Source organism: Petaurus breviceps, unplaced genomic scaffold (genome assembly GCF_028583685.1).
Source record: "Petaurus breviceps papuanus isolate PSGF00001 unplaced genomic scaffold, PetGlider_PUasm1.0 688, whole genome shotgun sequence".
Taxonomy (NCBI): Eukaryota; Metazoa; Chordata; class Mammalia; order Diprotodontia; family Petauridae; genus Petaurus; species Petaurus breviceps.
In genome coordinates this window covers 19,404,575-19,432,485 of record NW_027186457.1, presented here as the reverse complement: position 1 = coordinate 19,432,485, position 27,911 = coordinate 19,404,575, and the positions used below count along the sequence as shown (strand labels likewise).

The 27,911-nt window shown below is 38.2% G+C and overlaps 1 long non-coding RNA gene across 5 annotated transcripts in view; it reads right to left on the bottom strand.

Moving 5' to 3' along the window:
* Positions 1-27,911, bottom strand: part of LOC138174402 (uncharacterized) — a 51,818-nt gene that overhangs the window by 18,127 nt on the left and 5,780 nt on the right. Inside the window, exons 3-7 of one of the 5 annotated variants that reach the window (XR_011171705.1) lie at positions 26,547-26,660; positions 19,600-19,706; positions 17,047-17,176; positions 15,956-16,013; positions 12,557-13,808 (exon numbers count right to left, since the gene is read on the bottom strand). This is a non-coding gene — a long non-coding RNA (uncharacterized lncRNA). Of the gene's footprint in view, positions 1-12,556; positions 13,809-15,955; positions 16,014-17,046; positions 17,177-19,599; positions 19,707-26,546; positions 26,661-27,911 lie in introns of those variants that run through there. The other 4 variants (XR_011171703.1, XR_011171704.1, XR_011171706.1 and 1 more) reach the window with 4 other exon arrangements.

Genomic DNA, 27,911 nt, shown 5'->3' with positions numbered 1-27,911 from the left:
AGAATCCTTGTAGTGCATGTAATGCTGGACTTGGGATTGAGAAGATTTGGGTTCAAATCCTACATTAGATGGTGACCTCCTGCTTGAGTGATTCACTTAAACTCTGTAAGCCTTAGTCTATTCATCTGTAAAATGAGGACTAAAATAGTACCTCCCTCATAGATGTATTTAAAGGACAAAAATGAGGAAATCTATTTAAAGTGCTTTTTCAACCTTAAAAGAATTATATAGATGCCTGTCATCATTTTGGCTGTCCTCCTTCTTTGTTCTCAATCCTGACTGTGGTGTGGGCAGGTGAGCTTGCAGTATGAATGAGTTCCAAAATAGTTGAGAAGTATTTTTTTTCTTTTTTTCCATCTCCTCTCTCCTCCCTTCTCCTTTCCCCTCCCTTCCCCTCCTTTCATCCTCCCTCCCCTTTCATCCATCTCTCTTCTTCCCTTCCTTCTTTCCTTCCTTCCTTCCTTCTTTCTTTCTTTTTCTTCCTTCCTTCCTTCCTTCCTTCCTTTCTTCCTTTTTTCTTTCTCTCTTCCTTTCTTTCTTTCTTTCTCTCTCTGTCTCTGTCTCTTTCTCTCTTTCTCTGTCTCTGTCTCTCTCTGTCTCTGTCTCTCTCTGTCTATCTCTGTCTGTCTGTCTCTCTCTCTCTATCTATCTCTCTCTCTCCTAAATTTGTCATTAGAACTACATTTTAAAGAAATGGGAAACCAAGGTTTGTAGCAGTGGTTGCAGTGGCATGATGATGGACAATCTGCCTCAAAGTTAGGAAGACCCAGGTTCAGATTCTTCCTCTATCACATACCCAGTCTTATTATACCAGTTAAGTCATTTAACCTCCCAGCCACTCACCCCTACACCCCACCCCTCAGCAACTGACCAACATTCTAACTTACAGAACAGTGGCCAATCTCTCTAATGTGATGAAATCATACAGTATATCTGGATAAAAAAATAAATTAATAAAAACAGAAGCCAAAAACTATTTCTGGGCCTGATGGTCTGATTAGACTAGTAGAAGCAGGCTAGATACTTCTGATGGTTAGTCCTTGAAATCTTTTTTTTTTCTACATGATAATTGCATATTATGGCTTCTAGTCCTGTTAAAGAGGGTTCCAAATTTCCCAGTAATATGCTCATGATGAGCTAATCAGTCCTCTGTTATGTTCATGATAAGATGAGCAATCCTTCTCATAGTGTCAGGAATCCTTCACTTTCCTCTTCTCAATCTCCTGATTATATTCAGGCTTCACAGGACATCGAAGCCAAAAGACAGCTCACCTATGCAATGTGGGGGAATCTTGAAAAACCCTGGAGGATAGTCAGGGTAATTGCTGCCCTGTCCCCTTCTATCTCCTATTCAGTGCATTTGGTAGAAAGCCTCTCAATTTGCCCAGTCCTTTTTGCAGGTCACCTTTAATGAAATCCAAGCTTTTACAGGAAAAGGGCTGATGAGGTTGCAAGCAGATATTCTCTTGTCTACCAGATGGGCATAGTGCTCACTGCTTAACTTAGCACAGTGTTAGCTGCAAGATGCATGAGTTCCAAAATGATCCTAAGTGTTCATTTACCAAAAGGCTTCCTTTGAGAGAAGGCTGCCAGTGGTGCATAATTGTACCAAATGTGCTGTCGTTTCATAATGTGGACTGTAATCCACTAGGAATAAAATCCTGCTATTACTCTCTTAAGAGAGACTTCGAAAATTTGGCTCTTCTCTTTGGGAGCAGTCACCTGGCTTCTCTTTAGGGGTTACTGGAAATGGCCTAAAAAAACTCTGCAAGGACATTGAAGCTCTTTCAACATCAGGAAGAGAGAATTAGAGGTATCCATATAGCCATGAAATGGGATGTGTGACCCATCCCTCTTCACTCTGAAAATATGCATTTGAAAAATTGTATACACTGCAAGACTAGGCTCATCTTAGGAAATCTTCCCTGTGAAATAATGATGAGCTAGAATTTCTATAGTACTTGGAAGTTTGCAAAGGACTTTCTATGAGTCTTTTTACTGGATACTCACAAACACATTGTGAGGGAGATGACATTATCATTCTGGTTTTACAGATGAGGAAACTGAGACTGAGATGTTAAATGATGTGCCCAGGGTGACAGATCCTATGTGCATCTAAGGGAGGACCTGAACTCACATCTTGCTGAATCCATGATGAGCCCTTTATCCACTCTGCTACCTGATTACCTTTCTTTCCTCTTAGCAAGAGATACTGAATAGAGAACTAGTCTCAGAGATATTTCAGATCTTGGTTCCTTCTGCCCACAGCTGCCTGCATGATCTGAGAAAGTCATTCAACCTTTCAATGTTCTAGACAACTCTTTAAAGCCTCTAAGCAGGGGGGAAAGATCTCCTGCATTGATAGAGGGAGTTTCCACAACTGGAATACACCAGTAAATTCGCAGGTCTTGCCCCTATCCTTACATGTCTATAAATAAACTGTCTTCATTCAAATGTTCAGGTATGAACATCCTGGACAGGATGATCCCACAGCTCTGTTGAGTTTAAATAAGCAATAGATAGAGAAAGTCACCACTGGGTTCAGCCTTGAAATCCATCCAACTTAGGAGTGAGCAAAAGCGTTTAAACCATTTTAACAGAGCACAGTCAGTGCTGTGGAACTGTTCATTCAGGAAGGGAAGAGAACCTTATCTAGCTGAAACAACCTGGGGCCTTTTAAGTCAGCAGAATGCAATTACCCAAATTGAAATTTGGCCAGGACACTGGAGCTACTGCTTCCACTGTAGCAGTCAATGCCAGGACTGGAGTTTTATTTCTCCTCCCAAAGTTGGAGACTAGCATCATGAGTGGTTCCATAAAATCTTTGCTATTGCACTGAGCCTGTTAAATAGAAGCCAGCTTTTATATTGTGGGCCTCATCTTCAAGGAAGTGGTTAGGAGGCCACGCGTACAGATATTACGACCTCCAGCTAGCCTGGATATTAGTTTTGTTACCATTGTTATTGTTGTATTTTGAGAGGGTCATGTCTTTTCCCCACCTCATCATCCATATTACCTTGGAAAAAAATTAGATAATCCGGGAAGATACCCTCAGGACTATGACCTTGTTGAATCAGAAAACATCTTTTAGCCATTACCAGTCATTTTGCTTTTCTAGGCTACAGTTTCCTATTGTTTGGAACACTTTTCCTCCTCAACTCTGCCTACTCTCCTCCATGGATTCCTTTAAATCCCAATTAAAATCTCATCTACAGGAATCCCTTCCTAACCCCTTTTAATTCTAGCTCTTTCTCTCTGTTAATTATTTCATATTTATCCTGTGTATAGCTTGCATCATTTATATTTGTTTGTCTGTTGTCTCTCTCATTAGATTTTAAAGCTCCCAGTGGCAGGGTCTGTCTTCTTCCCTTTTTATGTCCCCATAGCTTAGCACAGTGGCTAGCAAATAATAGGAACTTAATCATGTTTACTGAATGATTATCGATTGATTATTGATAGAATGAAGATATCATACTAGATGATCTCCAATCAACCATAGAACAAACACCTACAAAGTGCCTACTATGTTCCAGGAACTGTGCTAGATGCTGGGGATATAAAGCAAAAATGAAAGCATCTCTGACGTCAGGGAGCTTACATTCTCCTGCAGGAAGAAAACACACAGATATAAGTTGATATAAAATAAGGATATACAATGCAAGTGCAAGGCAATTTCATGGGGGAGACTCTAACAACTGTTGATAGGTGAAAGTAGGGATGACCCATGTAATAAGTCTTGGGTTTGAACTAAACTGTGAAGAAAATTAGGGAGGTTGAGAGGTACATCCTACAGTCCAGACATCCCGAATTTTCATAAATGAACCTAGAAGTCGACAAGAGCATTATTATAAGGATTGTGTCACTGTTCTGTTTCATTTAGTTCCTTAACAAGGGTGTTGTGCCTGTGAGATAGAGAATCCTGGTCAGATGTATCTTTATGTGGCTCCCAAAAACTATCAAAGACTACAAGTCACAGACCAAGTGCTGCTCCATTTGGACAAGGATGTTTCCTTGTTGGGAGTCCTCTACATCTAAGCAAACACAGGTTAACCCAGGAAAAAAAAAAAAGATCAATCCATGTCCAAATGCCTAAGGAAATTGCAGCTGTATCACTACATCTCTCTGAGCCTCAGTTTCCTTATCTGGAGACCATGATAATTTGTATCATTCTTTTCTGGTGTATTTCCTATAATAATGCTAGAAGATTAAACTCTACCAGGAAAGTTAAGATATGCTTTCTAGATAAGATTTCTAATTGTAAACATTCTTTTTAAAGAGCAAGGGAAAAGGAATGAGTCATTACTTAGACACTCTAGACTCTTTCAGGGAAATGCTAATGCCTTCACTTTGTAGATAAAGAAACAGATGCCTACTGGGAGGGCTTAAGGTGCCTATGGCTATACAGGTATAGATTCCCTAGGCATTAGGAACATTGATGCATCAATAAACTTGATTCTTAAATTCTTTTCTATCTGTAACAGTCCATGAGATTGTGAATAATACAGGAAAATATACTATAGTGGAACATATATGAGGTGTCACCCGATTGAAATCTGATTAAAACATTGTGGATGAACAATGTGCTAGGTTCAGAATTGAATGGGAGGAAATGGGCCAGCTCAAGTAAATTTAAAAATTTTAGCAGAGAGTGATTTTAATGACTCTAAGCTTCTACTTGAAACAATTCTATATGGCTGTGACTCTGGGAATATTCGAATCTCCAATTAATTAAGGAAGGCAGGATAGGGAAAAGGCACAGGTACTAAAGGAATGAGGTTCAAACAACACTTCCGGTGTTTACTTTTTGTGTGACCTTGGACGCCATTGAACTTCTTTGGACCTCAGTTTCCTCATCTGAAAAATGATGGTGTATGACTAGATGGTCTCTGAGAGCCCTTCCTGCTTAAAAATCTATAATTCTATGATCTATAATTTAAGTTCCAGATTGGTCAAAGGCCAATGGAGAGACATATGAAAAGCATAAAGAGGTTGCCACATATTATTAGTGAGGAATTACATGGAAGAAGCAGTGAGAAAGATCATCCGGAAAAGAAGTATCCGACACACAGTCTGCAACACTTCCAAGTGAGGCTCAAACTCGACTAAAATGCAATTGGGAAATACTTTTAAATAATTGAGAATTCTAAAGGAGTAAATATTTTAATTAACCATTTAAATATTTAGGATATATATGTAACATAAATTAAAATATAATAAAACATAGACTAAGTCAACAAGCAGACCATAAAGAGGTTTATATATGGATTTGTGACCCCATTCCTATTTGACTTTGACACTACTGATCTGGAAGATGCATGAGTGGGAAAGGAGGTTGGCCTGTCACAAGATGGAACAAAGGGACTCGTACAGGCCATGTGCTCATTGGTATCTATACAAAGCCAAAAGACCTAGAGAAAGCACTTCAGAAGATGGGCCCTACCTACATGGAGGATTTATGGAAGTATGTGTACAAGAGTCACACACTCCCTTTCCAGTCAGTCCTTTCTCTCCATGATCATGTTTTTGTATTGGAAGCTTTTCATCCACTTGACTTTGTATCAATTTAGTTTAACAAGGTCTAGAAAACGCACCTATTTATAACTTCACTCCATCTCCTTTATTGGAATGTTTTCCAATAATTAAGGGTTAATACTGAAGAGGACATTCTTGATTTATTAAAGTTCTTTCATATAACTTGGTGACCCAGGCACCTTTCTGACATTCTAAATTATAGGTGAGTTGTCATTCTGGCTCATTTGAGGGTATTTATGCCCAGGGATTACCTTGAATTAACAAAATTATAGGTCTTGACCAAAAATAAATAGATAAATGTATGGAAGAAAGAGAGGGAGAGAGAGAGAGAGAGAGAGAACATAAATACTCCAATATAGCAATGTCCTCTAAATTAGTCTTTGTTTTGTTTGAAAACATGTCTATATTTTATTTGATACCTTAATGTCTGTTCATTTGATGAATTGGGGAAAGTAGCAGTAGTTTCTCACTCCCAGACATTTACTGCAGAGATTTGTGTATGTGTCTTATCTTCTTCTGTACTTAGAGGATCAGTGATTTCACTGATGTGTGTACTCTCTCCACCAAGATAACTTGCCAAACTTTCTTTAAATTAGTGGATGGTCTTGGAAATACTTCCATGACCAGAAAAATGCTTTACTAGGCAGCCTCTCTGGTGAGGAATCTTGTTGAACTGAGGCTAGCTGGTACTCAGAAAATGCAGGTAGTTTCATCTCCAGGAATGAACTTGACCTTTTCAGCTTGGTAGGACCTGCTAGACCTTGTGCTCCACTAGAGTAACCTTTATCAATGCGTGACCATCTCCATATTACAATAAATCATCCAAAAGGAATTTCAGTGGAAGATGTGTCTTATCATCCTTACTAAATCATGAGCTTCTGGAGGGTAGGTAACTCATCTTAGATAGCTTTGGGTCACATATGCTATGTTGCTCATTGATTTTATACTCAATAATGATTTCTTGAGTGAATAAATTATCTCTCATTTCAGGAAATAAAATTTAAGATAAGAAATGAAAATTAATCATTTTTCTTTTGCCTAATCACATTTTTGGTGAAATATTTTTCGGTGAGGACACCAAAATTATTTGTTGAAGAAAATATTTTTTACTTATGTGTAGATGCCATAGAATCTCAGAGTTGCAAGTACAAGGGTCCAAAAAGTTCAAACTCCTACCCCATGGCAATAGCCTTTCTATAACCTCACTGGAAGATAGATGATGTCCTTTGTTTGAATACTTCTAGTGAAGGTGAACTCACTACTTGGAGAGCAAGACAAGAGTTTTTCTTTTCCTGAAGGGAAGTAATTTTGAAAAACCATTGTGGCAGCTAGATTGTGGAAAGGCTACATGATTATGTGATGTGATAATTGTTTGAAGAAATTGAGCGTGTTTAACCTGAAAAGAAAACTTAAGGACAAGTGATAGCCACCTTCCAGTGTTTAAATGGTAGTCCTTCACAAGAGGATCTGATTTGTTCTATTTACCCACAAAGCACAGAACTCCTAGTAAAGAGCAGAAGGTACAGAGTTATTAATGGTGTAAGATGTAAGAAAAAGCTAGATAGAGTAACTGATTTAGATTTGGAAAGGAGTGTAGATGTCATCTAGTCTAAGACCCTCATTTTACAGATGGAGGCTGGGACTTACCCAGGGTAATGTAGGTAGCAATAGGAGACTGAATCTTTGAATCCATGTCCTCAGAGTTAAATGCAGCATTCATTCTAGTACATCACACTGCCCCACACTTCTGAGCAGTTGGATCTAGCTAGAAACTAGTCTGAATGAGGAATGGTGTGCATTGGGAGATGGTGGGTATCCAGATTCATCTGTCTAAGCAGCACCATATAATGGAAATGGAAAGAATACTGAAAGATAGTATGGGAGACAAATGGTCTTGGTTGGAACCTGAGCTCTGCCATTTGTTCCTAGGAAAATCTGGACCATTCATGATAGATATTTGGGTTTCGATTATCTTCCTAGCTTGAACTAAATCAGGGTACCTTAACCTTTTTTGTTTGTTATTTTGTTTGCTTCTTGGACCCCTTTGGCAATCTAGTGATACCCATGGATTCCTCAGAAAAATGATTTTAAGTGATTGAAAGAAATGACAAATTGGCATTTCTTTCAATCACTTAAAATCATTGTTAGTGAAAATAAAGTTAATAAAAATACAGATGTAATGTTTTCTGCATCCAACTTCATAGACCCTTTGAAATCTATCCATGAAACCTTTGGAAGTCCATACCCCTCAGGCTAAGAAAACTTGAACTGAATGACCTCAAACGTCTTTTCAAACTCAAAGTCCTGTGATTGATTGAACTGGGGTTTAATGGCTAGGCAGGTCAATTCCCCTTCTCTCATTTCCATGCCATCCCCACCTTAGCCCAGGGAAAAGTGAACTATGCTAATTGACAGGGATTTGGGTCCCATCTTTTATACGATATCACCTATGACAAAAAATTAAAGGTCAAAATTTCCTGTGTCTTTCTTCCCAGATACTGGCCCATGCCAAATGGGATGCCCTGCTCCTTGGTGCTTTGATGGAAATAATCTGGAGACAGCTGCTGCTTTTTTTAGTGTGGTTTTGTTCCCCCTACTGTCTCCTCCACTGACAACCACTGCATTCAGCAGTCTCCCTGTCACATCCTCCCATAGCAACAAAGAGCCAACAAACACAGCCAGGGCTGCGGGCAGAAGAGAGGCAGAAAACGAGTAATGGGGCATCCTGGAGTGAGGATGCTTTTCTTCCACTGTTGCAGGAGGAAACTAGCTGAGGTGGAAGTAAGAACGGGTACTTAAGTGATCAGTAGCAGGGGGGAAAATATATGATATGGGGGCAGGGCTGGCTGGTGGTAAAACGAGAGGGAGGAGGGAAGCTTCAGTCAAAAGCAAGGCTCCTTTTTCACTAGAAGGTAGAAAAAAGTTCTAGTAGCAGAAGGAAAATTGACTTTGTGTATTTACTAGAGTTAGGAAACCCAATAGTAGCATGCATGTTAGTGATATTTAAGTAACACTTCAAAAATGTCTCAGGTAAAAGCAAAAAAGCATTGGCCATTTTTTTTTAATCTCTCAAAATTGGAAGAAAGAATGCCCGAAAAGTGCCTCCCATCCTATGGAATGTAACTAACGATCCAAAGGAATTTTAAATTAGACCCCCTTGTCTATTTAGTTAAATTTAGCACAATTTACATATAAAGATAGATAAGCAACCAGTCAGCTGGAGTACTGAGAATGGTACACATAATGTTGATAGTCTGGTAATCTGTTTTTGAAAGATGGTCAAATTTTTTTTTCCAGCCCATCCTAAGGACTAGAGATTAATCTCTAAGTCTAGATATTCATGCATGGAAGCAGAATGCAGGAAATGTAGATTATACTGGTAGATTTTATGTAACCTAGAGGATATTCTTTGGGATAATTTTTTTATCTACAAAGTAGAGCATAGATTTAGAACAGGATTTTTATGGTGAGGAAACTGAGACCCAGAGAGGTAAATGATTTGTTGAAGAAACTACCGCTACCATTCAAGGGAGGACTTGAGGCCTGGTCTTTCTAGCTCCCAAATGGCTCTTCTTTCCATTTTATCACTTTGCTCCCAGAATCCTACTGATATACTATATTCATTTGTTCCATTCAAATCTAATCTAAAAAAATATTAAGCACATATCATATAATTAGATATTGGGGATTCATAATATTCCTTGCCTTTAAAGAGCCTACATTTGACTAGGGGAATCTAAAATGCCCCCAAATAAGTAAATGACAAGTAATAGGGAGCCACTGATAAATTTTGAGCAAGGGAGTGCATTATTGGATCAATAATTCCGCAAGAATGTTTTGGCAACTATATTGAAGTAGAAAAAGCTGATACTTGGAAGTGTGGAGACTAATTAGAAGGATGCTACAATATTTCAAATGAGAGGTCTTGAGGGACTGAGCTAAATCCATAGTTCTTTGAATACAATGGAGGAAATGAATAGTGTAGAAATAGAAAGAACACTATCCTAAGCAAATGCACAGGGATAACTGTCTCCTCACTGAATTATTCTACATACTTAAGGAAGAGAAATGTTAGCAAGAGAGAGGGAAGAATTGTGAGCATGGAAGGAATCTTCCCCTGTACAAAAGTCTCTTTATCAACTTCAGCACTTCCAGTGAGTCATAAGCCTTGAAGAAGGATTTTTTTTTAATATAGCCCATTTGATGATGTGGCTTCTAGGAGAAACAGCTGGAAGACAGGGGGAGTCCTATCCAGGGACAGATTTGTGAACAAAGAAAATCACTCAGAAGAACTAATGCTCCGGGTACCAAATCTCTTCAATTGATGCTAACAATCTGGAAGGCCAGGAATATGAGTCCTGAGGATGTCTGCAAACTCATGAAAGGAATGGTCGATAGGGAAATCTGACCCTAGGTACCTGAATATTCTCCTAGAATACATGGGTTTGGGGCATAGCTATAAACAGGGTAAGAGTTACCTGGGTCTAGACACTTCATGGATTTGCAACCATCACAATAATTGTTTCAATGTATTTTGTGTTACTTACTTTGCTTTTATAGGAATGATTAAAGAATAATGTACAATTAAACCATCCTTTTGTGACTGACTCCATTATGAAAAATACATGTAATTGAATGAAATGTGGCAGGAAGACAAGAGAATAAACATTCTATGGAGTCTGGGGGTTGAGTCAAAAGTTTAATTGGCTAAGTCCACCTAGTCTATAGCCCTGGATCGATAAGATAGGTGCTGTCACCTACAAAAGTGCATGAACTATGACCGAGGCAACCAGCTCTCTAAGAGCCGTGAAGATCTTGGAATTATCTCCCTAGTGTTCTCTCTTGTTAGATGACTCCTTGTTTGTCCTTCATTCTCAAAGAAGGATTGGGTTTAAGTGACAGAGGGCTATGCAAAGTCATCAGCCTCACTTCCTCCTCCAGAGACATTTGCGTCAGGATGACTGAAGATGGTCTTGGATGCAATGGGAGCTTAGGTGATTCGCCTAACTGACCAAGGTGATCATGAGCCTGCCAGACGTTGACCCTCATCAACAAATAGGGCTTGGTACCTTTGTAGCAGTGCTCCTTAGTAGTTAAATAAAAATCAACAGCTACCATCAGATATCTACAGTGGGCTGTGTGGATTTAAGAAAAGCCTCTTAAAGGCTTTTAAAGCTTTTGTTTTTAACATTTAGGATCAGTCTTGAGTGATGTTTGGGATTTTGACAGGCAGAAATGGAGAAACAGCATTTTGACAAAGACAATAATATGAGAAAAGACACAGACACATAAAAGTCCCGGGCCTGTTTTGGATAATGGCCCGAGTTCATTTTGGCTAATCTATATGATATGTGTTAAGGTATTTTAGGAGATAAAGATAGAAAGGCAGGGTTTTATTGTAGAGACCCTTGAATACCAGACTGAGGATTTTGTTTTGATAGTTAATAGAAAACTATTAAAAGTTTTTTTTTAAGAGAGAGATGTCATCAAAGCTGTTGTTTAGAATAATTTTATAAGAGTATGTATTGACTAGATTGAAGGAGAAATTGTAATACATGAAGAAAGTTATTGCAATACCCTAGGTAACATGAAATAATGGACTCAATTGGAAAAATATCAGTGGAAATGGGAAACAGTATGATTGGGGAAAACAATTCTGAGGTAGAGTCTACAGAACTTAAAAAAATGATTGAAAAGACAACTCAACTTTCTCATATAAGTGAAAATGTTGATAAATTTAACAGAAATAACCAGAAAAATAAACAATTTATATTTTACAAAGTGCTTTTCTAAAGCTGTTACAAAATACAAACAAAGCTTTCATTACGTACCCCACAGGACTGTTTCAGGGCCAGAGCCTTGTAAACTAAACTGTTACACAGGTGTGAACCTTATTCAGAAAATGCAATTATTTAGTTGCAGGAGGAAGTTGGCCAAAGGTTTCCAGCTCCATCAGCTTCATCTAGCTTTTTTCAGTCTCTCTCTAGATGTAATTTACATAAATCCAGTCTGATGATGGGAATTGAAAGGAATCTCCACATTGCAGTCCTACCCACATCCTTTTCAATTGTGCTAAGTGGAGCTCCCAGAATCAGAGTTAACAATCTGTGTATGATGACAGTTAAAAGGAATTTTCTGAGAATTGGAGCATTAGCCGAAGAAAAAAAAGAGACTAACTTAAACACGTAATGGCATCTCTAGCTAGCTGATTGGACATGACTGACCAAATTCTGAAATCACAGAGGAGCTGAAATGGCCCCTGAAACTATGAGCTAAAAAAGCAGACAACCTAACAGCTGAAACTCATTTAGTCTACCAGCAGATGGCAGCAGGAGACGTCAACAGATAGTAACAAAAACAAACAAGCAAACAAACAAAAAACAGCTCAGGAAAGACTTCTATAGAGAGAAGTTTAGTATAAGTGCCATAAGAGAGAATTTTATCAGAGTGACAAGAACAGCTAAGAATCCCAGATCAATAGAAAAAGCTGTTGATATCAATACGGGACACTAGTGACTCCTTAGGGAAGCATACAGCAAGCTTTGTAGACAGAACACAAGCATGTCCTCTCTATCTATACCATCTGACCACACATATTCCCTGCATAGATTCCCCTCCCACAAGTAAAGTACTAATCTGTGAGAAAATAGACTCGTGGGAATGTGGAAAGAACATTTCTTGGCACTTATTTTGCTCTGCTTTTTAATTAAATGCCTTTACTTTGTATGAATACAAATTTTTAGTTGGTAAGATTATTGATGTTTCCTTTTTTAACCAATGAAAAATTCTTTGGTAAAAGATAGCTGTATTGGTAGGTATGAGCTATGGATTTTGAGTGAATACTGAACCACAACATACCTAGAAATTTCAGACAACCCCTTCCCCCCATCCAATCTTTCCATAGGGGAAGAACTTTGAAGAATATATTCCATACTTCCTATTAATTCTTACCATTAGTAAATCCTTCTCCCTATTAATAAATAAAACAAAATAGAAATAAAAATAAGATTAAAATATTTTATTAAATAATGTGATAACATTTCCATGGCAAACATTAGACTTGTATTCACTTTACATTTTATACCATTCTACAGTTTAAAATAACCCAGAGCGAAAACAGTCAATTCAAAACCACTGAAGTATAAAAAGAAAAAAAAAATCCTAAAATGTTCTGAGTCAGGGACCAAGAAGACCTTTGCTAAATGAAACTTGATATATGAAGTTATAGAATCCCATCCCAATTCACTCTGTTGTACTGAGATGTTGTAGCTTATACATTATGGATAAAAGGTCACCTGCTGTTTTGAGGCTCCCCCAAAGAAGATCATAGCTAAGTTATAAATTAATTTAAAACCTTTTTTTAAAGTGTAAATGTTTTGCTGAACCTTTAGAAATGCTTCCATGGGAAATTACTAAGAATGCAATAAAAATATTTTAACTGCCTTAAATTGGTAACTTCAGATGTTCTAGCATGATAGATTATTTTTTATCATTAGTTCTAGGTTGTAATTCAACAACTCCTTTAAGATTCAAAGTTGCCCAAAGGAACTGGAAAATCTCCAAAGACAATATTGTTATTCTATTTTTCCTTTCCTCTTCATGCATCTATCTCTCCTTTGCACCCCCCCCAAAAAAAAGGATCTTTAGTGATTTCATAGGAACATACCATAGCAATGTTTTTTAACTGACTCATGATTTTAAAATACCAAAATCTATTTTTATATTCTAATTATATCTTTTTTCACAAATGAAAACCTATTGACAAACCTTGAGGAAATTACTGTGGACTAGTTTCAGAGTTTCTCTCCAGTTATTATTGGGCCATGTGTAGCCCATACACAATTACAGAAGACCACCACAAAGAACATAAAGGTACTTACTCAACCCAGCTTTTTTTAGCCTTTCTGATATGCCAACAATACAGATTTATTTTTGTACCAGCATAACCAAGCAATAATTTATCATGATGGTCGGCCAAGAGCTACTGTCTGCCATCAGAGAGACAGCTCTCATATTCATTCTTCATTCTTTGGCTTACTATGTAACAAGTTTGAAGGCACCTCAAAGAAATGAAACTGAACCCAATTCACAGAACCCAATAAGCTTTATTCAAGAATATAGTTAGCCCACTGGGTCCCTAGGTGAAATCAGGGTGCAAGAACACAGCTGCTGAATGATCCCCAAGGCATTCTAATTCCCTTTTCTGCAGGAGCATGTTCTGAAGGGAGCTGTGATGCATCCTACACCGATTTCAAGCACCAGCATCAATAAGAAATCTGTGGGGCAACAGCAGGTAGGCCTAATTATTTAGTACAATTATTTAATATTCTCTTCTGGGGTGTTCTCTCTAAGCCTAGCTTCCTCAGCTTTACTCTGGACTTTCCAGTGATTTAATTGATCAGGAGATGAGGTATGATATTCTTTCTGTTTCTAGGTCTAGCCCTTGAGGTCTTTGGGCATCAAGACTGGTTTTGTGTGTGAAAAAAGATCAGACTTATCTGTGTCTAGCCTCCTGTGATAGTAATGGCAATTAAAGATTCCCCTGTATTGGCTTGGTTTTCAAATTGATTGTGTTAAAACCCAGAGTTTGTTAATCCCACCTGTGGGATGGGCTTGTTGATGTGAAAAGAAAGTCCTGAACTGGGAGGAGCTGGTGATGTAGATTTGGAGAGACACTAGAGAGAGGCGGAAGATCTTTTTGGAAGCAGCACCTCGTGGAGAGAGAGAGAGACTAAGAGAATTGCTGGTGGCCGCTTTGAATTGCCCTGGACTTTTGAGACCTGCCCCCTGAGCTGCCAAGGACGGAGGAGACATGGCTGTTTTGCTGGTACTTTGTCTGTCTGTTTTGATGTTGTTTTGCCAGATTTGTCCACTGGTGAAGGACAGTCCTTTTGTTGAAGAAGTCCTGGAACCTGGCTGTTCGCTAAGAAGCCCTGAGACTGTCCTGCAGACAGAGAGTGAATACTGTCCACTGGTGAAGGACAGTGCTGTTGTTGATGGGGTCTGGGAGCCTTTCTGTTGGTTCAGAAGCCCTGAAGAAGGATTTTCTTGTTGTATGTTTACAGAAATCCTGGGAGAGGGCTTTGCTAATGTGTTCAGGGGTTCTAGGACTGTTCTACAGACAGAGGATAAATTCATGAAGGGACTGGCAATGTATCTTATGGCCTTGCTAAGCCTTGTCTCCCCAGGAACTAAGATTGCTGAGAACTTGCCTCGTGTCAAGATGGAGAAAAGACCTCCATTTGGGTATTAAGTGCTGTGTTTAAACTTGATGTAACTCTGGGGTAGATTCAATTGTGATCCAGGGGTGGGGAACTTTTGACCTTATTGTGCTCTGTGATTGACAAATGAAGGTACTTTACCTATGTTTGGAAACTAATCTCCATTTGAGAAGAGGGGTTTTGTGGTGGACTTAATTAAGGTATAGCCTAGGGGTGGAGTAGTATTTAGAACAGGGACTTTGTAATTGATTGAATGATTGGAAGATCCTGGGGTGGGGTAGTACTTGGAGATTATTTAATCACACTTAGTAAATGCTGTATTTGGAATGATGTCATGTTTTGATCTTCTCTGTTCTTGGTTTGTCACTGAATAAAATAGAGAGCACCTATGCTGGTATTCTGAACCTTGGGAAGTTGCCTTTCTTTTGGCATTACATTACACCTCCCAAGTAAAACATGTGCCATACACATAGAAGATTGTCCTACTTAGATGACCTTGGAAGGGGATGCTGTCTCAGTATGGAAGGCTTAAATAGAGCAGCCTCTCACAGATCTCAGGTATATGGTAGAAGAGCATGGGGGTAAAACATTAAAGAAGATGTCTGTCAGCCATGTGGATGCATGCGTATATGCACTATACTAATGTGAGTGCACATGTAAGCACATGCATATTGAGAGAGAGAGAGAGAAAGAAACAGAAAGAGAAAGGAGTTTATAGCAAACGAACCTGGGAGTCAGTAACACCTACCTCTGACATTTTGGCTCTGCAGACCTGGGTGAATCATTTAACCTCTCATGACCCCCTCACCTCCACACCAATTCTTTAAAATTTTACATTCCATAGTATTTGCTTATTTGTATCAGTAAAGGCCATTTCCTCACCAGGTGTGCCTAATACCATTGAAATCACAGGCCAGGTCCAAACACACACACATGCATGTGTATTCTAGCATGTGTGTATATGTTATGTTTGTATGTACAAACATGTAAGTGTACATGTTAACAATTAACCAGCAAGGAGAATTAGCTATAGACAAGTCTATGTATCTAATATAAATGTCACTACATTGCTTGAAATCTTTGTTCTTGGGATATATGTACATCCTTATGTGTATATATACATATATATTATGCATATTCATATAACCTTGTATACACATAATCATGTATGTATGCATACATTTGTACAGCCACATACTCACCTATATCCAGAATTCATAGTTGACTTAATAATCACTCTTCAGGGCTATGAATTGATTCCTAAAACAATCACATGGCAATGTAGCAGTAAGTATGGGCCTTTTAATTAAAGAAGTCACAAGATCTTTTTTTATAATTTATCACAAAACTTAATTCTAGTCCTATTCTCTCACATACAGAAAAACTGAGCTTTTTGAAAGTGGGAAAAATGTCATGAAAGATATTCTTGTTCATCCTTTATTTTTGAAGAATACTAATGATATCACAACATTGGGGTCAAATATTGAATAATGGGTGATGTCTTGCATGTGAACTTGATTTAAGTGAGGGAGAGTTGTAAAGAGTTGTCAGCCTCACTCTCTTCCAGTCATCAAAGTCCTGTGGCAAAACAGAAGTCAAGGTAACTAGCGATGGCCCAGGATGCAGTGGATGACTATGGCATCTGTGATGTCTGGCCAAGCTCTAAGGGCTCCAGAGTGCCTTCTTCTATTTCCTTCATGGCTGCTGGAACAAGTTTTCTTGCCCATGCATTTCACTGGGAGAAGTCTTCTCATGCTTGAGTAGGCATCCCCCTAACTCACCAATGGGTTTGAAGCCTGTCAGTTACCTTCAACCTGCTTTCTCCCATCTACCAAGTCAATTTTACTGAACTGAGGCCTGTGTATTCTACAGCTTCTTGGAGCTCCAAATGAGAGCTGGATAACAGGTCAACACCAAAGGTGGATAAGCTGCCCTAAAAGGGGCTGGGCAAGCCCTAACACCAAAGGTATGGGTCGTTTACAATTTGAACTTTACATTAGATAAAAACTGTGTTCTTGGGTATGGTGGGAAGCAAACAAACAAACAGGAGTTAGGAGAATTATATTCCCATTCTGACTGCCATTTACTTGCCTTGGTGAACTTAAAGAAATAATTTTTTCCCATTCCCATTTCTTCATACATGAAATGAAGTTATCAAAGTTTTATCTCTTTGATTTTGTGGTTTGAACCATTTGAAGAATCATCATGGCGTAGGAGAAAGAATTTAAAAGCACAAACATCCCCCATAAGATCTAGGTGCATATTGTCCCACTGACTGGGTCCCAATTATTACCTGCAGGACCTTGGACAAGTCCATGCCTGGTTGCTCACCACAAAATAGGGATAGACTAGATGATCCCTTCCAGCTCCAAATCTACTATCCTATGAAGTTATTTTCCTTTTTAGGGCCTCAATTTTCTCATCTGTAAAAGGAGGGGGTTGAATTAGTTAAGCGTGGGAATCCCTTCTATTTCTAAAATGCTGTTTTGCCTGTTTATGAAATGACAGTATGACTATTTAAATTTTGATGGCATTCTATCTAGAACAATACTGATATTTATACAGAGTGCTCAGTATTGCCATGTCAGGTCTTTCAAAGCAGGAGGTCAATCTCAGTAGCATAGTGCTGACACTTACATAGGCAAAAGGGGGCAGGAACACAGAAACCAGATCCTAGCAAAAGTCCCAATAAAGTGCTAAGATGAACTTTTCAATGCAATGGGGGAAAATAATTCTTTCAGTATGTAACATTTAAAAAAAAAGTAATCCTGAATTAAATTCCATTGGATCAAATTTTTTTTCATATATTCTGCAAGGAAATATCGATGTTTAATTGAATAATTTACTTAACTAAAATCATTTCCCTTATTTTCACAAGCTTTTCTGAAGGCTTAAGATTCAGAGGTGGGAAAAGATGGCCTTGAAGGTCCATTCCAGCTATAAACCTGTGTTTCTATGTTCTCCGGCATCTCCCTGATCTTACAAACTACCCTGATGGCCATCTATGAGAGAATATCCAGGCAATTTTTCCTTCCCATTATATGTCAGGGATGTTTCTTATTCTGGGAAACAAAAGTGAGAAAAATGCTCAAGAATCTACAAGCCACTGGACTTGGCCATTTGCCCCCATTTGGAGAAGTGATAGGATTAAAAAGAAAAACACAGGATGTTTTGATTTTAAGGTTCTCAAAAACTTAAAAATACATATCATCTAGAAATGCTCCTTTCTAGACTCTGTGGCCTCAGAACCCTCTCTTCTCAAAGATGAGGAAATTGAGGGCCATAGAAGACAAATGACATGCCCAAGGTCACCCTTCTTTTAAATATCAGATCAATGGATCCAAAGTAGATCTTCTGACTCTAAATCCAGGATTCTTTCCATGGCACCATTGCTTCCTTTAGGTAAATTCTTTGCCCAGCTAATGTTTCCACATTCCCTTGGAATTTAGACTCTTCAATTAACTTTACATTTGGGTCTCCTTGTGCTTTTTTACCAAAAGCAAAAACCAAAATGACATCTCTTTAAAAGAAATTGTGTGGGCAAAACCAACCCACTTCAAAGCATTTTTACTGCTATTAAAGTCACTCATTACCTGCTGTTTGCTCCTTTTTAGTAACATCCTAAGTGCCCCTGGATATAGTCAGACTTAGCAGGACATGCTCTTCCCCCATGCACCCTGTCCTGTATCCCTGCAGCTTCTGATGCAAAACAGATTTTTAAGATCATAAAAGGACAGAGGTCGACATGAAAGTCTCCCAGAACCTGGCATTCGTTTCATGCTTCTGGTCTGTATTAGAAAACATAACAATGCTCCTTAATATTATTTTTTCCTTGAGTATAAAAATGTTATAATGACATCCCTTTTCCATGACCAGGATTTTTGAAGTTTATCTCTGAGAAAAATTAAGAAAATGACATTGAACATGTAGTGAGTAATTTAAAAGTCTCCAACATCAAGGTGGGGATTGGGTGTGTGAATATCTACCATCAAAACAAATCTATTATAATGATCAAGGACACTGGAAATCTAAAAGCCTATTTTTTCTGTAAAAAAAAAAAGATAGCTGACTGAATGAAATGTGACACATCCTTAAGTCACAGTGTCATCCTAGGATGGAAGACACAGAGCCAGAAGGAATCTTATAGGTCAGTGAGTCCAATCCCTTCATTTTGCAAATAAGAAAACTGGAACCCAAAAGGTTAAATGTTAAGTGTTGGAGGCATGATTTGAACCCAGAACATCCGGACACCAAATCTCTTTCTCCATCCACCACACTGTATCATCCACTCCTCCTTCACTCCTCCACCCTATAGAAAGCATATTCACAACAAGAATATGCAAAGAAATTCCTAATTCTAACACCACTTTCTTCATGAAGACTTCAACTATTTTAAAACATTCTTTGAGTTTGTGTTCTTTGAGCTCTCACAACTATCAGTTCATGTCATAATCTGTCTTTTATTTTCCTTTAGTTATCGATTTTTAAATCTCTCTTTCTAAAATATATTTATTCTATCTCCCCAATTCAATGATAACTATTGTGAGATTGTGGTGAGGATCTTCTCTTTTTTTTAAATTTTTACTTTATTTTATTTTATTTTTTACAAGGAACTGTGGTTGGCACATGGTAAATGCTGAAGAGATTTTGTCTAATAACATGGAGAACACAATGTTCTTGTGCAAGAGACCAAGATCGGTAGGAAAAAGCATGTTCTGGAAACAAGAGTTGAGAATGACACAAAATATTGTTTTTAAAGAAATAAAGTAAAAAGAAAAATAACATTCTGGGAATATGGACAGAATAGGAAAGTTTCATTCATCTCTATCATCACTTTCGAACTTACAGATGGTATCCAAGAAAGAGTATCTGGGATTCCTTCAAATTACTAATTTCTTAATGGATCCAGACTGGTGATTTGGTCACAAGAAACAAAACTCCTTGTAGGTCTACCTAAATAAAAAAAAAAGGAGAAAAATAAACATCACCTGAGGGACTGTTTACACTTTTTAGAACAAAGATCCAGAGTTGGATTGCCTCTATAAAGCTGACTTGACAAACCTCCATGATGCCAGATTATGAGAGAGAACATCTAGGCGATTTTTTCTTTCCATCATATGATTCTTTTGTACTTCCCATTATAAAGCAAAACTAGGGAAGATGTTCAAGAATTTACAAGTCATTGGGCTCAATTAGTTGTCCCTGATTTTGAGGGAAATAATTTTTAAAAACAAAAATGTATTATTTTAAGCATTTCAAGGAATTAAAGTTATATAACTTTCAGAGACACTCTTTTCTAGATGCTATGATCTCAGAATCCTCTCTTCTAAACACACATCCAGAAACCTTGCTCATTCTAGCACCTCTGTTATTACTTTTGCGTGCCACTATGGAAAGCAGAACCATCATTCTCTTGGCTGACAAAATGTATTTGTCCTATTCATCTTGATAATTCTAATGACTAATATAAGGCCTGGACGAGTTGTGTTTGGATCCAGACAACAGAATGTAGTTTGATGGACAGAAACTATAGAGGCAGATTTTGACTAGATTTAAGAAACAACTGTCACTTACTAGAACAATGTATAAGTGAAACAGGATGCTTGAGAAACCAGTGGATTCTCCATCTAGGGATTTGCTCAGGAGAGCCAATGGTTAAATTTTTAATGTGAACATTTACACTTCAGGAATCAATGCTAAAATCAGAACTTGATTTATTGTTTTGTTGATTTCTATCAAGACTGAAGAAAATGATGGAAAAAAATATTAATGATGCCACTTAAAGTGTATAGTGGGGGTAACTAGGTGCTACAGTGCATACAGCAGTGCCCTGAGTTCAAATTCAGCCTTGACACTCACTAGCTGTGTGATCTTGGGTCTCAAAAAAAAAGTATTATGAATACAAATTTTTTGTAGATCTGGTTGTAAAACATTTACCAGGATACCACTGGCTCTCCCTCAGGTGTCTTGAAGTCAATGCTGGATAAACACTTGCCAAGAATATTGAAGAGAAGATTTATGCTTGAAGTGTGTATTGTGAGAGAGGGTATATTAGCACAGGACCAGAGATCTGTAAGGGCCCTCAGAGACTACCTCTTCCAAATTCTTCATTTTACAGACAAGGAAAATGGGGCCTAGAGATGTCAAGTAGTTTGCCTATAGTTCCACATTTAGCAACTATCAGAGATTTTGAAAGAAATCTCTTCCAATTCTGAATTTCTCTGATTCTATTCCCAATGGGGCATAATTGGATGTGCTAACCACACCCAATCAGTGTTTTTCCTGACCACAATCTTTCAACAGCCTCTTTCTGGAAATATCCATGAGCTCTTTTTGAACAGGCAAAAGGCTAGGTAATGATGGCAGCAGAAAACCTGTTTTTAGGAACTGAGAAAGAATATAAGTTTCTTGAGGGAAGGGTCTGTTTCATTTTCTATAAGTCCCTAACCAGTTCCTAGCATAGGATTTGGCATGTGGTAGGCATTTAATAAATTTTCAAAAATGAATATCTTTCAATAACTATCATTTTCTTCTCTTTTCTTCCTTCTCCCTTTTGTTCAATTTTATAAATATTGAGCTGTGTGTGGACCTCCCTGTGGTGCCATCTGAAATCCATCTCTATTGGATCTCTTGAACTGAGGACTTCTGAGCTCAGCCAATTGAGTTTTTGCTCTAAGTCAGGCATGAATATGGTCAATGTGGTAAGTCTCAGGCCCTCAAGATTGCCTTAGGAGAAAGAAACTGTCCCAGGTCTGAAACTAAGCTCAGATCGGGCCCATGAGTAACTACTGTACTCCCAGTCTGACTGAGATCAGTATATTGTTTAAAAGAAAAAAGTACATTATTTCTGTTCAAATAAATCTACAGAAACTGATAGTTTATAGTACATCAAAATATTCCACTTCTAAACGATGTTATGGTCTATGAATGTAATGACCTCTGACAATTCAGATTCGTGGTTACCATTTCTTCCAATAAGCAGAATCAATATATACTCTTGCAAATGAACCTATTTTTAAAATGCAAAGAAGATGATCAGAAAACAAAATAGGGTAACTCCAGTCACTCAATTTAAAAAAAAAATCAACCTTCACTGAAACATCCAAGAACACCGACTTATTTTCATTTCATCATAATAATGTATACATCATTAGAGATAAATACTGGCAAAATACAGTGAATCTAGACAACTAGTCCTTATAGTGAGTGATTCATCCAAGTCTGTCTTTTCTGAAGAACAGTGATCATTCGGAAAATGTGAAACGGAGGTAGAGAGAACAAGAGACAGGAAGCAGAAATTGTTCCTGTCTTAGGAAATGTAGCCTAATTGTGTGTGTGTGTGGAGGGGGGAGGGTTGAGATGGCATATGACTATGATGTCATATATGTAGAGAACTCCAAGGATGAGGGCTCTTTCCATTGCTTTTGATCATCAATCCTCAAGATTTTCCTGATAACTTTAAAGGTTATTTAGTTAAATGACTTGTTTACTATCACAGAGTTACTACACATCAAAGGTACAATTGAACACAAGTTTTCCTGAATCCGAAGTCTCTCTTCTGTCCTCTATGCTAAACTGCCTTTCAAGAATTCAAGAATACAGCATCTGTAAATGTCTGGTCACTTAGAACCCTTATTGTCTGAAAGGTACCATTGCATCACTTTACAGAGAAAGTGATGCTTGGTTGCCATGGAAATGATCTAAAATAATACTCCAAATTAGAAATGGAGGTAAAAATCTTGGGGAAAAAAGTTTAATAGCATTAATTTGTAACAGAAACAGCCCAAACATGTTTGTTTTAAAGTCCCATAGTCTCAAGGGTTCCTAGGAAAGTAAAATATACCTCTAAATAATACAAAGCTTTAAAACTTGAAAAATTTTAGATTTGTTTTCATTTTGAATTTTGAAAAAAAATGTATTAGTGGGTTTTGCTACTCGTGCAAAGAGAAGAGAAGAATGGGAAAGAGCCAGCAGCATCATGTAGTGGAAAGGATACTGACATGACAAGACCTGGAGCTGGATCTGCCTCTGAGTCACTTGGGAAAAATTATTTAACCTTTTTCAGCCTTGTTTTCATTAAATGTATAATAATAACATGGAACTACATGATCCCTAAAACCCATTCTAACTACAAAACTATTTCATTTTATCTCTCTCCCCTTTTCTTTTTTCTTATTTTACTTGCATATAAAGAATCTCCATACTTATATCAGTGTTGCCTAACAATTTTTGTAAGTCATATAGCCCTTTGGTAATCTAGTGAAGGCTATGGGACCCTTCTCAGAATGTTTTAAATGCATAAAAATAAAAGGCATAGGATTACAAAGGCAACAAATTACATAGAAATAATTATAAAATATTTTAAAGAACAAGTTCATGGACCCCATGCTAACAACCTCTGATAGATATAAAAGTGTGTATGTTTTGCACGTACACATGTGAGCACATGTGTGTGTGCGCACACTCACATACACAGGCACAAGAGCAGCCAGACATATATATGAAAGATTTGTGGTCTAAGTACTATTATACCCATATGTGAGTCAAGACTCTGACCAAAAGGTCTGGATGTCTCTTCTTTCCAGCTCTCCTCAGCTCTGTCTGTCCTTCATTGGTATATAGAGCATTGAGTAATCAATCTCTACCAATGAGGAGAGAGTCTCATATAATTGGCCAGTTTAAGTCAAGGTATTGCCAAAGAATCTTACTTTGTCCAATTCACTACTAAAATTCAAGAGTCTCATGGGTCTGAGAGTCAAGAATAGATATGTCTAGTCTCCTTCCCCCTACCCTTCTCTGAGGAAGACTTTTGATTCTTGCCAAGAAGGGAAGCAAGGGTTTGGAACCAGAAGTTAGCTAATCTGCTCCCCTCAGAGAGAAGGTACTAGACTAGAATTATATCTATCTGTTCCCTTAAGTATTATTAGTCTAGGGTAGAGTCATTTTTGGGTTCAAGCTACATTTCTGATTGCTATTCATTAATGGAAAAGGCAGGATATAAGCTATGTAGCCAAAACTGAATCCCCTTCTGACAAATTGCCAGTTCCATAATGAACACCCATAGCAAATAGCAAAGAAACCCATGTATTCAAGTCCATCGCAAAACAGAAATCATAGAAAGTGTACATAGGAGAACACATACCATACACATGAATTTAAGGATTTCTGCCATTGGTATTGAGATAACTCAGTCTCAGATCTCACCCAGAAGGAAAATGCCCAAAGTCTTCAGAATCATCCTTTGATTGAAATTTCAGTGCCTCTACATGTTGGCTTCTTCCCTGAGTCTTTCTCTCTTCAAGGACATGAAGAGAGGTTGGAATCATACATCTCTCCCAATTCAGGAGACCAGGAGGGTCTGAATCTTTCTTCTTTCCAGCTCTCCTCAGCTCCATCTGCCCTTCAGCGGGGTACAGAGCATTAAGTAATCAATCTCCACCAATGAGAAGAGAGTTCCACTTAATTGGCCAGTTTAAGTCCAGGAATTGCCAAAGAATCTTACTTTTTCCAATTTACTACTAAAATTCAAGTGTGGAGAATGATCTCTTTAGAATTTATAATACCTGGGTCATAGATGAAGGTTCAATAATTAGTCTTAGTCAAACCTAGTCCAAATTATACTGAAGAAAGGGCTTGTCTTTGCCAGTCCTTCATCTTTTTGCACACCTCTCTTTATGAATGAATGAATGAATGAAAAGGATGGATGGACAAATGAATGAATGAATAATCATTTATAAATTTAAAAAAGTACTATAATAAACACTGGATACACAAAAAGATAATGAATACAGTGTCAGTTCTCAAGGAGGTCACTTTATAACAGAGAAGACAATACACAAAGAGCATTTCAGCTGCAAGTCAGATGGAAAGGTTTTACGGTCCTTAGGGTGCAGCAGTGAAGTAGATAGTAATGAATCATCATTAATATCACTTACATTGATAAAATTACATCAGTTTCTGATGGTTAACTGCTTGAGAGAGTCAAGTGATGAGACCCTTTTTTCTCTAAGCCTTCCATGTTTGTGGACTCAACCTCCACAGAAGCAGTTCCGAGGTTAGGTATATCTCTATAAAGCTTACTGCCTGAGATCCTGCCCATAGGGGCTGGCCTGGAAGTTGGGCTACTTCTTACTTAGCCTTTTCCCCTGGCACCTCTCACTCCAGTCTGTGCTCAGATCAGCTTTCCCAGAGAAGTTCTAGACTTTCCTTTCCATACTCCTCCCATTCCTTGACTATTCTAAGAGAAAGAAAATGGGTTTAAAACAAACAGAAACATTTTCTTGGTTATAATAGCTGAAAATAGCTTAATGTGTTACCTTTCCCATGGATATTTGTGTTTGGATATGGAATTTTTTTTGGAGGGGGGGATGGCAGGGTAATTGTAGTTAAATGACTTGTCCAAGGTCACATGGCTAGTAAGTGTTAAGTGTCTTAGGCTAGATTTGAACTCAGGTCCTCCTGACTCCAGAGTGGGTGCTCTATTTACTGCACCACCTAGACACCTCATGGATATGGAATTTTTGTTCTAATTAAAACATATGAATGTGAAAAGCTAGAAATGTATTCCCTGATAGCCCAGTTGTTGAGAAGCTGGGCAAGTGTGTGTGTGTATGTGTGTGTGTGTGTGTGTGTGTGTGTGTGTGTGTGTGTGTTTGGTGGTATAGACAGGAGGAACTTTCCCTTACCTTATGTAGAGTAGAACTTACTCAACCTTCTATATAGATTCTGAAACTGATGTGAGAAATCAATTAGAGTTCTATTGTACACTAGAGTAAAGCTTTGATATCCTAAATAAAGCTCTTCTTCAAAAGCTCCAGACAGATTTCTCCTTTTCTCTTGTTGACACTGTGCAAATTGGTCTTGGAATTCTTCTGTCACTTGAGAGGGGAAAGGTGGGATGGGCTAGGTGGATGGATAGAATTCAACCTCATTTCTACAGACAGAGAAGAGGACATACTTCAAGCTATTCTGGGCCATAGCTCCCCCTCAGATCTTCCCTACTCAGCTTTTATTTTCATTTTGCATTAAACAAAAACCCATCTGAGGGCTGTTTAATGCTCTGGCTTGTGTTTTCTAATGCCAGATAAAAGTTAAACAGATGAACCATTGTGGGGGGAGGGGGAGTAGGAAGGGAAGAATTGGGAAATACATGACTGCTAAAATGCTTTAAAGTTCGAAAAATGCTCTTTAAAAAAAAAAACAAAAACAACCCATTTTCAATGTTCCAGCAGCTGCGGGTTTTCCCACTGCTCCCCCTGTGGCTCAAATGGGAGCTGCTTAATGTTTAACAGATGAGCCAATTGAGTTTTTAAAGGCAAAATTAAACTTGGAAGTGCAAGAACGGCGCAAGGGACTCCACAGCTCAGAATAGACTCGAGGAAAGCTCCTGAGCTGGGAGAGAGGAGTGGATTGTCACTAGGAAGCAAGCTATTACTGACACTCTTGGGCCAGAAATGAGCAAGTGCTGTGAGATGGTGGCTTGGAAGGGAGAGGACCCAAGTGCAAATGCTGCATCTGATTCTTAATTTCTGTGTCATCTTGGGCAAATCACTTGCACTCTCTGAAAGTCATAAGACTGGAGCAAACAGGGAATGTTTAATAACCGGCTCTCCCCAGAGGGGGAAAATGCTGTTAAGATGTTCTTTTAAGTCAAATCCACATAATTAAAATTTTCTCCATCACTTTCTTAAGCCTATATAATTAACAAAATAATAAATCAAGCCTTGATTTATATCTTTTCCTCTGATTTCCAAGGTATTAATGCTCAAACTGAAAATTTAATAAGTGACTCACAAGCTGATATTAGCTGATTCCAGGACACCGATGAAAGCAAGCGTCCTCAGAAGTCTGTATGGCATTTAAGGACTCTTCTAGCTCTAGTTCTAGCATCCCACAAGGTCCAATTTTCTATCGATGAGTGGTGACATAATAAAGCAAAATGGAAAGAAAATGGAAATGCAAGTTATACAGCTTGTCCCCTATCTTTTCCGTTAATGAATAGCAATCAGAAGTGTAGCTTGAACCTAAAAACTACTCCACCCTAGACTAATACTTAAGGGAGCAGATAGATATAATTCTGGTCCAGTACCTTCTTTCTGAGGGGAGCAGAGTAGCCAGCTTCTGACCCCAAACCTTTGCTTCCCCTCTTGACAAGAATCAAATCTTCCTTGGAAAAGGGTGGGGGGAAGGAGACTGAAGACATCTATTCTTGACACTCAGTGAACCACATGTACACAGACCCATGTAGTTATACATAAGAAGTAAGAAGCCATTGGTTCTCACAACCTTTGTGACCTTGGGCAATTCACTTAACCTGTCGGCCTCAGGCTAAATGGACTTCTAAGATCCCTTCTACCTCTGAATCTATGATCTTTGAAAGCTTTCCTCAGTGAGCAGTGACTACATTAAGCACTGCTAATACAGTCCTTAGTAGTTACCAGCTTTCTTGTTTTGATTTATTTTTCCTTCTTGCAAAGAAAATATTTATATGGACTTTGACTTAGGACACCTGGGTTTGAATCCTAGCTTTGACATTCCTTGGTTGTGTGGCATGGCCAAGTTCCTGAATCTCTATGAGGCTCGATTTCTTTATCTTTAAAACACCTGTTGGTATGATTTCCTCCTATGGCCAATGTGGGATTGGGTGAGATTAGCATTAAGGTCTCTTTCAGATGAAAACCAGTTGTTATATAATCCAGTGTCCTTTCTATAAAATCCCTCTATAAAGCTGAAAGGACTTTGGAAATATTCACATGTTGTTATTAAATAATTAGTTAAATGATAAGCTTTTATTACAAATTTAGGTTTATGGTGATGTGAGGTCTGGGTGGGCCTTTAGAATTTGGTATTTTTGGGGGTCTATAAAACTCCCCTGAAACACTCTCCTCTGAATAGGTGGAAATACAAGGAAGGTTTTGTTGTTGTTCAGTCCTGTCCAACTCCTCATGATCCAATTTGGGGTTTTCTTGGCAAAGATCCTGGAGTTGTCATTTGCTTCTCCAGCTCATTTTACAGATAAGGAAACAGGCAAACAGGGTTAAGTGACATGCCCTGTGCCATACAACCAATGTGTGAGGCTGGATTTGAACTCAGATCTTTCTGATTCCAGGCCCACTAGGACACTTTACCAAATAGTAAATAGTACTCAGAAATGCCCAC